This window comes from Notothenia rossii, assembly GCF_949606895.1.
Source record: "Notothenia rossii genome assembly, chromosome: 4".
NCBI classification, from domain to species: Eukaryota; Metazoa; Chordata; class Actinopteri; order Perciformes; family Nototheniidae; genus Notothenia; species Notothenia rossii.
This window is the reverse complement of record NC_136902.1, coordinates 3,671,389-3,682,997: the sequence shown is the minus strand read 5'-3', so window position 1 is coordinate 3,682,997 and position 11,609 is coordinate 3,671,389. Positions and strand designations below refer to the sequence as shown.

At 40.4% G+C, this 11,609-nt stretch overlaps 1 long non-coding RNA gene across 1 annotated transcript; it reads left to right on the top strand.

Annotated features, from left to right (window-relative positions):
- Positions 1-8,391: 8,391 nt before the first annotated feature.
- LOC307036857 lies at positions 8,392-9,537 on the top strand. Its single transcript, XR_013807493.1, has 2 exons — positions 8,392-8,488; positions 9,162-9,537. It is a non-coding gene; the product is annotated as an uncharacterized lncRNA (long non-coding RNA).
- Positions 9,538-11,609: the final 2,072 nt, after the last annotated feature.

The following is an 11,609-nucleotide window of genomic DNA, read 5'->3' as shown; positions in this document are numbered from 1 at the left end:
CTTGTACTTGAGTAAAAGTAGAAGTACTCAGATCTTGTACTTTAGTAAAAGTAGAAGTACTCAGATCTTGTACTTGAGTAAAAGTAGAAGTACTCAGATCTTGTACTTTAGTAAAAGTAGAAGTACTCAGATTTTGTACTTTATTAAAAGTAGAAGTACTCAGATCTTGTACTTTAGTAAAAGTAGAAGTACTCAGATCTTGTACTTTATTAAAAGTAGAAGTACTCAGATCTTGTACTTGAGTAAAAGTAGAAGTACTCAGATCTTGTACTTTCGTAAAAGTAGAAGTACTCAGATTTTGTACTTTATTAAAAGTAGAAGTACTCAGATCTTGTACTTGAGTAAAAGTAGAAGTACTCAGATCTTGTACTTTAGTAAAAGTAGAAGTACTCAGATCTTGTACTTGAGTAAAAGTAGAAGTACTCAGATCTTGTACTTTAGTCAAATTAGAAGTAATCAGATCTTGTTCTTGAGTAAAAGTAGAAGTACTCAGATCTTGTACTTGGGTAAAAGTAGAAGTACTCAGATCTTGTACTTGAGTAAAAGTAGAAGTACTCAGATCTTGTACTTGGGTAAAAGCAGAAGTACTCAGATCTTGTACTTCAGTAAAAGTAGAAGTACCAGAGTGTAGGAATACTCTGTTACAGTAAAAGTCCTGCATTCAAAATGTTCCTCAAGTGAAAGTAGAAAAGTATTATCATCAAAATATAGTGAAAGTAGCGACAGTAAAAGTAGTCATTGTGCAGATTGGTCCATTTGTATACTGCAGGGTAGCTGGTGGATTTACTCCAGGTGGAACTAAAGTCTGATTTAACACTTGGTTATATTTTACATCATTCATCCACATCTGTAAAGTAACTAAAGGGATTAAATACATGTAGTGGAGTAGAAGTACACCATGTACCTCTGAACTGTAGTGGAGTAGAAGCAAAGACCTGCAGAGGAGCTCTCTAGTAATAAAGAGTTCTCTGAAACTTCCGCAAACTTCTCGCTCTCATCACTCAGCGTTTCATCTCCTCTGAACGACACTGAATAGAAACGAACGTCTGAAAAGTGATTTCAGAAAACAGAAATGTTGGCCCGTCTGGTAATTGCATCTCCTCGCTGCTGCCAATATCTGGAGATGTGATTAGGATTCAGACTGTAATATCATTTCGGGTTTTTTCTACAATGACAGTGATTCTCAATAATCACATTGCAGCAGATTTGAGTGTAGCGCTCTCACAAACCACGGAGAGAGAGACGGAGGGACGGCACATCTGTATTCTGGCTGTCGCTCTGCAATCTGCCTCCAAATGGAGAATGAAATATTTATGTTGCAAAAATGGCGGCACTCCTCATAATTAAATTTGCTCCGACACAGAAGTGCATTAAAGAGGGAGGGAAGGTGCATTCCTGCAGGGCGAGTCAGAACAGAGGCAGGCGTCAGAAACAGGGGGATGGGGGAGGAAAGAGGACCTGGAGGCGGCCTCGGGCTCTAAAGACAGGCCGACACCCGGCAACCTCTCACACAAACATCACATCACAAGAAGCAAACAGCGCGATTAAAAAAATGAAAGTGTTGGGAAAATACTAAATGTCCTCTTACAACATCAGAGTCACATGCTAGCAAAGGTATCCCAACTGTAGCTGTGAACATGACAGGATGTGTGATTACCTAGAAGAGCATCAGGACTGTTTGAGGCATATGATGTGATTAACATGATGGAGATAGACATATGACCATACTTGTCAACCCTCCCGATTTTCGCGGGAGACTCCCGATTTCATTGCCCTCTCCCGGTTTCCTCCCGGGGTCATATTTCTCCCGATTTCTGACAAAATCAGATTTACTCAGGACTGTTTCAACTCGGACTTTAATACAGCTACACCATTGTTTGGTTTCCATGGTAACACGTCTCTTTAGTAGCGCGCGCAACTGAAAGTCTGAGAGGGTGAAGCAGATAGTCACAGAACAAGAATCGACAACTACTCCACTCTCTACTCACTCCTTTCCTGTAAAATACAGGTCCAGCCCACACATATGCTCCATCAGGGATGGTGCTTCAGGCCTCAAGGCATTGAACTTAGAACTAGAATAAGCATGTTAATGTTAATCTAACAGCTCCGGCGATCCACTAGCAATTGGGAGAAACCCCCCCACCCCCCCTATTTTGCATTGGGGGGGGGGTTTCTCCCAATTTCTGAGGTCTCAAGGTTGGCAAGTATTCATATGACAAGCATGCTCATTTCTGACGTGGAGCTAATCTGAAGTAAACATTGAATACTGCTTTCTATTCCTCCATCTTGTGACTGTGTAACTCCCTCTCTTGGATATCAGCATGTGAAGGACACTGTTCAGGAACTAGTTGATGCTCTGTATGTGATGACTACTTCCATTCTGGAGAGGATCACAGATACATGGATCCTGATTGAAGCTCAAGCCGGGGATGAGGGATGTTTTTCCAACAGAAAGCTTGTTTCATTATTCAGAAGAAGGGGAGAGTTTGTTCTCTGCATCTGAGTGTGGACAAGATGCACAACATCAATATTAAGCAATGATATGATAATGTTTCCTGCCCGCATGAATAAACAATAAGCAGCTGGGATGCGCACGTGTGTGTCCTTAGTGAACATGGTTCTGGATTAGTGTTCCAGCCTGACATGCTGAGGTTTGCATTTTAATGCCGCTTGATGTACATGTTATTAAATCTACATTAAAACGATCTGTTTTGTGAGTTAAAGTCACCTTTTTAACGGCACAAGTAGAACAGTATATGGTTGTAACTGTTTTATTTTGAAATGTACCTTGTTATTAAGCTATGTATATTTCAGATTAAGGCTTACTAAATTATTTATTTTTGTATGAAAGGCACAAGGAGTAGAGCTAGCAACCTTGAATTATTTTGCAGATGCTTTTATTATGAAATACCTTTTTTTGGTAGTTTAAGTTTTACTTTTGTTAATTGCTCAAGTAGTACAGATGATGGGTGTTTCTCAATCTCGAGTATGCTTGCTTGGTAGCACATGTCTTCCGAGCGTCTTGCTTCAGAAGCGAGGCAAGAATACTTCCTAGCCTTGGAAAACGAAGAATGGAACAGGCGAGCAGGTGTGCAGGTGTGCGTCATATGAGAGGCCCCGCCTTAAATTTTCCGCAACAGATTTTGGAAATTGGTCCGTGCGCAAAGCATTGTGGGGATTTTAAGACCGTACTTCAGCGGCACTCGATGACGTAGTATGCTTGAAATAGTGGCTCTGGAGCAGCTTTACTCGACATTGAGAAACACCCTATGGCCGTTTCTCAATCGCGAGGATGCTTGCTTGGTAGCACATGTCTTCCGAGTCACTTGCTTCAGAAGCTAGGCAAGACTCCTCCCTGGCATTCGGAAAACGAAGAGTGGAACAGGCTAGCAAGTGTGCAGGTGTGCGTCATATGAGAGGTCCCGCCACAGATTTGGGGAAATTGGTCCGTGCGCAAAGCATTGTGGGGATTTTAAGGACGCAAAGTCTACCCATGTGTAGCCTCGAAATTACCCCCAAACCAAGGACGCGGCCTCAATTGAATTCCAAGTATGCTGGATAATGGAGCAGTCCTTCGGCGGCACTCGATGACGTAGCATCCTTGAAATATTGGCTTGGAAGCCAGTTTCGTCGAGATTGAGAAACACCCTATGAGTGTTGTGTCCCGTCAAAAATGTTGAGTCTAGTCATGTTTCATGTGTTTGCTCTCATCAGCGTCAGCCCCACCCCTGATTGTTTCCACAGGGGCCTAGTTACCTCTTGCTTATATTCCCCTGTCTCCCCTTGTCTTGTGTCAGTTCGTCGTGTCCTGTCTCCATGCCAGTAGTCAGCGTACCAGCGACTAGTTATTTTGTCTCAAGCCTAATTTATGCTCCAGAAGTCTTTTGTAAGTTTTGTTCCTCACTTTTGCATTTTTTTAAAAACCTCGTCAAGAGTGTCGATCCTTATTTGTACATCCTATTTTTGGAATAAAGTAATTTTCGCATACTTTACCTTTGTCTCCCAGGTCGTGCATTCGAGTCTTGTACCTTGTGTTTCCAAGTTCGTGACAATGAGTTGATTTGAATGATTTTAAAGCAGTTTTATTTTTGAAATGTACCTTGGTATTAAGCTAAGGTATGAATTTAATAAAAATAAAAAAGGCATCTAGTATTTTTATACAGGATTAAAGTATTTTATAAATCATTTTGCGGGATATTAACGCCTTTCAATTATCTTATATATCGTGTATAGCGCTTTTATTTTGAAATGTGACATGGGAGGTAACCACAAAGCTGTTTTAGATGATTTTTGGGGGGGAAACATGCAATGCACTGTTATGCCTCTATTTCTAGAGAATTTACCGATCACAGATCTATGATCAAATAAAAAATACAGTAACTCAGTGTTTCATCCATCTGTGGAGCAGAGAGATCTGTAATTCACACCAACAACAACATGGGTGTGAATCTACAAATGTGAGTAATGTGTGGAGGCTCACATTCCTCCCATGTGTGACGTGTTTGAACGCAGCGCTCTCTCCGTGCTGCCTTCAGGGAACGTGGCGCTGAAACACAGCACCGCCTCATTCAACAAACCTCTCCGTCACTAAACACCAAGAAACACCAACATGACGTTATTTTAGAAACTGGATGCAAGGTGACCGACCTTCAACTTCCCCCACTGGGACGGGAATATGTTTCAGCTCTAAAGAATATCAGTTTAAAGCTAAACAAGGGAACCAATGACGATTAACACACTTTGAAATAAGAAGAAGTTCAACCATCTTTTAAAAAGAGCTTTGGAAACTGATGCCTAATGTTTCTAGGTTTGAGCAAAGTAACAGTGTAGATTCTCAAGTGTGTAAGTCTGTCATTATGTCTGCCATTTACTCTTCTGTTACTTTGCTGAAATAACATTTAAAAAAACTGTTTCTAAGCATTTATTGAGTTGGTTAAACCGCATTCTTATTTGCATAGGCGTTAGTGATGTTACGTTCGCGAACAATCCGATTCTTATGAACGGCGCTTTGGTACGAACGAAGGGAACCGAGTCGTACTTGGTGAGAGCCGTTCTTTTTATGGTTGGTTCACTGCCTGCCATAAATCCACTCGCCTTTACGGGAACTTGCTTTCCTGAATGCAAATGTTCCATAGATGATGGCATAACGCGTGCTGCTTGAGTAGTAGTTTGGCTGGCTGAGAGATGTAGCAAGTTCTAAATGTTTCTGTGAGTAAAAGTAGATTTCTGGCAATACAGTCAATCTTTATCATGGTGATTATTTCGCAGATAACCCTAGTAACCCCGCCCCCTTAAAAAAATCGGCTCTTTTGAACGGCTCTCGGAAAGGAACGGAGCCATAACATCCGGCTCCCTTCAAAGAGCCGTCATTCCCATCACTAATAGGCGTTATTTATCCTGGGGACGCTAGGGACATGTCCCCAGGGGCGGTTCTAGGGGGGCCAACAGGGGCCCGTGCCCCGTAACACTGACCAGGGACCCCCCCCTGGTCTAGAACCGCCACTGTCCTCACCACTTTGCATCAGGATAATTTGTGAATATGTTCTGAAAATACTAAGAAGTGTACACTTTGAGAAAATAAATATTATAAGCATAAATATGGGTATATGTATGTATTGTTTGAGGGGGCTCTTAATGTAGCAGTGGTTTTTCAAATTTGAAAAAGTGTCCTATTCATAAAAAGTGACACACACAGCTGGGAGACCAGGGGACACTAAAAAGTGACGCACACAGCTGGGAGACCAGGGGACACTAAAAAGTGACGCACACAGCTGGGAGACCAGGGGACACTAAAAAGTGACGCACACAGCTGGGAGACCAGGGGACACTAAAAAGTGACGCACACAGTTGGGAGACCAGGGGACACTAAAAAGTGACGCACACAGCTGGGAGACCAGGGGACACTAAAAAGTGACGCACACAGCTGGGACGGAGCGCTTGGTGACGTTGAACAACATAAAGCTGAACAACTGTCTCTGTTTCAGAGTTAGTCGTCTCATAACTGTCAGTGTTTGTCAGTATATCTGAAATGGCTCGGTTAGCTACGTTAGCTACCTGAATATAAATGAAAATTGTACAGTGTGAGTTTAAGTCCAGTTAAAGTTGAAGAAGGGGCTCTGCAGAGAAATATCTCGTCAGGTGAGGCTCGCTGCAGCTAAGGAATGCATCCCCCCCCCCCAAATCCTCACCCTGCCATTGTGAGAGGGAGGAATGCCTTTCAGAAAGTGGGGCCTTTCACACTGAGGGATGTCGGGTGTCGCCCCTTTTCTCCCTCAAAGCTGAAGGAGGAGACGTGTTTGCAGCACGAGGACAGAGCAGACAAGTGTCTCCTTAATCAAATATGTTTACGTTTCCTGCCTGAAAACTACAATATTCAGTTGGACTGGTTTCTCTTTCTATCTCTAATTGAATCAAAGATTTATAATACGAATATTTTCATTTTGTGTAGAAGATAGCATTCTTATTTTTTTAATATTTTTTTTATCTTCATTTAGTTCCATTTTTATTATTTTTGTTTTGTATTTTTTTTAAATTTATTTTCAGTTTATTCTTTAATGGAATTTTACTTAAATGTTTCTGGTGTGTGAAGCACTTTGAGTCACCTTTCTTTGTATGTAAAGTGCCACATAAATAAAGTTTGATTGATAATGAACAAAGTAATCTGGATATATTTCAGTGTGGATTGAAGGATGCTCCGCAGCTTGAACAGTCAGCTCTTTAACAGCAAAACTGATCTTTATTTTATTTCTTCTCACACTTGCGGAAGATCATTTAAATATTTTGATGAAGAGATTTGAAGGGCTTCGGAGAGTCTGATGAAGAGTGTGCTTTACTCTGGAGAGGAACACAGCAATGAGCAAATTACAGCCGAGGCTCGTCAGATAATGAACACCAGATGAATTTACATGAAACTCCTTTAAGTAATTTGTAAGTGCATTTCTCTCTCTTCCATCAAAGCCTTACAAGATGCTTGTTATGTTAATAAAAGATAAAAGAAGTGATGATTTGGTAAAACTTTAGATAAGGTACACATATATTCACTGTCATCTAGTTGTTAATTTACACATTAAAGTCAAACTACTAGCTTATTGGTTATGAACAAGACTTCACTTTAAAATAGGGAACTTATTCTGAGTTAGAAAAACCTCATTCTGAGTTATTTTGACATAATTAACACTTTTAGTTTCATGTCTTGTTACATAAGAATAGACCATATTAGTTAGGTGTTATTATGAGAGTTATTAGGCCCATATTGAGCACATTAAAGGTCACCTATCATGCTATTTGTAGGCAAGAGCATAGGTCTCAGATAAATAAAAATATATTAAAAACATGTCTATGAAGTGTTTTGCTAAAAATACCAAACAGATCACCCATTCTAGCCATGCCTCATATCCCTCTATTTCACTTCCTGTTTCAAAAGTGCTGATTTGGGGTATAAAGCTTTACAAAAATTGATAAAAAATAAAAGGGGAGGGGTCTGAGCTCATGTGGGACCCGGCAGCTACTGTCTAAACTAAATACTGCCGTGATGAAACGCCATATCATGGATTATCAAGGATTATCTCTGAAACAGTATGGAGCTCAAAGGCTTTCTCTCTTGCCGGTTATACCACAAGGTGAGTTCCTTTTTACTTCCTGCTTCTTCACACACATGCTCTCCAGTACAGGTTAGCTCTGAGTGTTAGCGATGCTAATGTAAACACCGACCATATTACGTCCAAAACAGTCGGGCATTGTTTCTGATAGCAACGTTTCTGATAGGACCGTGGGTCCACATTTCAGATATTACGTCATATCGGACGCAAATCTGGATCAGCTCCGTTGTTCCACCGTTTTTAGAGATTTGGGTACGGAGGAAAAGAGAGTGTCTTATTTTCTGACGCTGCGTGAGTTCCCCGACACACCGGGGACACATCTTTATGTATAAAAGACATCAAAAAGTGCATTTTGCATGATAGGTCCCCTTTAAAATCAAAACACATGTCCAACAACGTCCTTACTTACAATAAATAAGCACTAATTAGAGGGTTACTAAAAACAACCTTTTAACTAATGGCCTAGTACTTGTAGAATATGGTCATGTAGAATAAGCCATTTTTTATACTGGCTAATACAAAGCCAATATACTGCTAATATGCATGTTCATGAACAACTAGTTAATGTGTACCTTAAAATAAAGTGTTACCGATGATTTTATTAAACCTTTACTTTGATTTCTGTGTTTATTACTTCTTCTTTTTCTCTATCCCACATGGCAGGGTGTGGCGTTTTTTTTTACGGTTGGAAAAAAGGGGGTGGAGCTTAACTCAGGTGCTCGAATCTGATTGGTCGACGCAGGCTTCTAAAACACTAGTACCTGAATCAGGTAGAGAAAAAAGCCAGAGAGGAGACAGGACACCGAGGCGTCAGTCCTCTGAAGACGGCTGCAAGCTTTTTGTCTTTAGATTCGCTTTTTATTCACAGGGGAACTAAAGCAGAAACTTAGGTGAGTAATGCATTTAAAAGCGTGGTGAGACAGAGCAGATTTGTCTACTTTACCTGGAGTTAATTTATAAAAAAAATGACCTGGAGGAATTGCATGCTTTTAGGCAGCGTTGGTGTCAGGATTCAGCAGATTTTTGGGGCGTAGAAGTTAGTGAGAAAGTGTGCATAAGAGAAGAAGAAGTGTGACTATCTGAGAGCTTCAGGTGAGTGTTGTGTTCCCCAGGAGCAGGACTCTGAGGCGGGGAGATAGTAGGTGTCTGGTGGCGGGGGTTTTGGGGGGGGGGGGGATGCATTTTCTAAGCAAACTCAGCTCAGGCCTGTGATAACGCGCCAGGATTTCAGCCTGAAGCCAAAGAGCACGTTAAGACTTGAAGTCAAAAAAAAGGGAGAGGCCGAAATCCAACTCCTGCAAAAACTCCCTCCAACTCAGTTTCATTCGTTGGCTTAATCGTGTGCAACTTAATGTCTCTTTGTTTCTGATTTTATTGCTAAATTGAGGCCATGGGTGCAGGTATGAGAGGGTGGGACTGATGTTGTGTTTATAATATACGTGTTTTCACTACATTATCTACACTTTCTCCAGTTTTGTCAATAAATAAAACAGAATCTTCACTTTTTAGCAGATTTATGTTTGTTTGTGTGTTTGTTTGTTTGTTTGTGTCCTTCATTCCCAGAGACTTTTCTGCAAGACTATCCCATGTGGCCTTGGTCTCGTTTAGACTTGAAGTCAAGAAAAAAGGGAGAGGCCGACATCCAACTCCTGCAAAAACTCCTTCCAACTCACAGGTTTTCCTCCATGTTCCCGATGAATGCTTAGAAAATATCACACAACATGTGTCTGATTTAGACGTTTGCATAATCGTGTCTCTTTGTTTCTGATTTTATGGCCAAATCGAGGCCATGTCTCCAGGTATGGGAGGCTGGGACTTCTCTTATGAGATTATTTGTTCATATTAACCGTGTTTTCTTTACATATTCTACACCTCGACTCTGTATTTTCTCCAGTTTTGTTTGAAACAAGTCAATAAAGAAAGCAGAATCTTCACTTTGTAGGGGATGTATGTGTGTTTGTTTGTTTCCTTGTATTTCCAGACAGTTTTTTCTGCAAGACTATCCCATGTGTTCTATCCTTCATTCCACCGGAGTCTGTATCTGCATCCAACCAGATTTCAGTGGTGTGAAGTGTAAGAGACATGGGGGACACTGCTGCACAAACAACCAGAAGGCATTTCAAAGTTACATTTTGCATGTTGGAAACTGCTTGTATATTTGCTGCATTGTGTATTCTCATCAACACTGTACTGAGCATCTCTCTAATATGAATAAATATCCCTGACCTCGTGCCCAGTTTCTTTTTTCTTCACCACCGGCACCCATTCCTCCGCCCACACTCGACTTTCTGTGCCGCTCAGCCCCAGAGCTTGATTATTATTATTTTTTCATTAGCAAACACTGAGAATTTGAGCCTCAGCCCACACACACAACCTTTCCTGTTTGGCAAATGAAGCTTAATAACAATTGAAAACAAGTCCTCACTGTAGCCCAGTAATGTTTTCTCTCTACATCTCAAGCACAACATGTTCCTCCGTAAAGTGCACATCAGAGGAAGACAATACAAGTGTTTTTCTGTTTTACACTTTGCATTGCAATGATACAGATTCTATATAAAGGCTTTGTCGTTTAAAAAACGGCGATAAAGTTCAACAGCATTTTAAATAAAATAAAAACAGAGCGTTGCATGTGGAGATTTGTGAACAATTAATTAACATTGAATGTTGAATGATCATTTAAAAATGTAAATAGTCTAAATAAGCAGCTGTTAGGTTTTAATGTGATTTTGTTATAATGTATGGAACTTTAAAAGACTAGAAATACTTTATGAATAAAAACAACATTTAGCAGAAAGTCTGGTGAAAAAAACACACTTCATTTCCTGATAAAGTGGAAAAAGCTATCAGATCCTACTAATAAGAAGTAATACTGCACTTTAAAAATACTCCATTACAAATACAAATACTGCATAAAGAATTATACTTGAGTATAAGTCTTAGGAGTAAAGTAACCTATTGCAAAAATACATCAAAATGATCATAATAAATGCTACTGACATGTCTTTAAAGAGTCCTCTCCTGCTGATGTTCAGGTGTATATCAGTATGTAGTGTCTCTCCTTTAAAGAGTCCTCTCCTGCTGATGTTCAGGTGTATATCAGTATGTAGTGTCTCTACTTTAAAGAGTCCTCTCCTGCTGATGTTCAGGTGTATATCAGTATGTAGTGTCTCTCCTTTAAAGAGTCCTCTCCTGCTGATGTTCAGGTGTATATCAGTATGTAGTGTCTCTCCTTTAAAGAGTCCTCTCCTGCTGATGTTCAGGTGTATATCAGTATGTAGTGTCTCTACTTTAAAGACTCCTCTCCTGCTGATGTTCAGGTGTATATCAGTATGTAGTGTCTCTCCTTTAAAGAGTCCTCTCCTGCTGATGTTCAGGTGTATATCAGTATGTAGTGTCTCTACTTTAAAGAGTCCTCTCCTGCTGATGTTCAGGTGTATATCAGTATGTAGTGTCTCTACTTTAAAGAGTCCTCTCTTGCTGATGTTCAGGTGTATATCAGTATGTAGTGTCTCTACTTTAAAGAGTCCTCTCCTGCTGATGTTCAGGTGTATATCAGTATGTAGTGTCTCTACTTTAAAGAGTCCTCTCCTGCTGATGTTCAGGTGTATATCAGTATGTAGTGTCTCTACTTTAAAGAGTCCTCTCCTGCTGATGTTCAGGTGTATATCAGTATGTAGTGTCTCTACTTTAAAGAGTCCTCTCCTGCTGATGTTCAGGTGTATATCAGTATGTAGTGTATCTACTTTAAAGAGTCCTCTCCTGCTGATGTTCAGGTGTATATCAGTATGTAGTGTCTCTACTTTAAAGAGTCCTCTCCTGCTGATGTTCAGGTGTATATCAGTATGTAGTGTCTCTAATTTAAAGAGTCCTCTCCTGCTGATGTTCAGGTGTATATCAGTATGTAGTGTCTCTACTTTAAAGAGTCCTCTCCTGCTGATGTTCAGGTGTATATCAGTATGTAGTGTCTCTACTTTAAAGAGTCCTCTCCTGCTGTGGTTCAGGTGTATATCA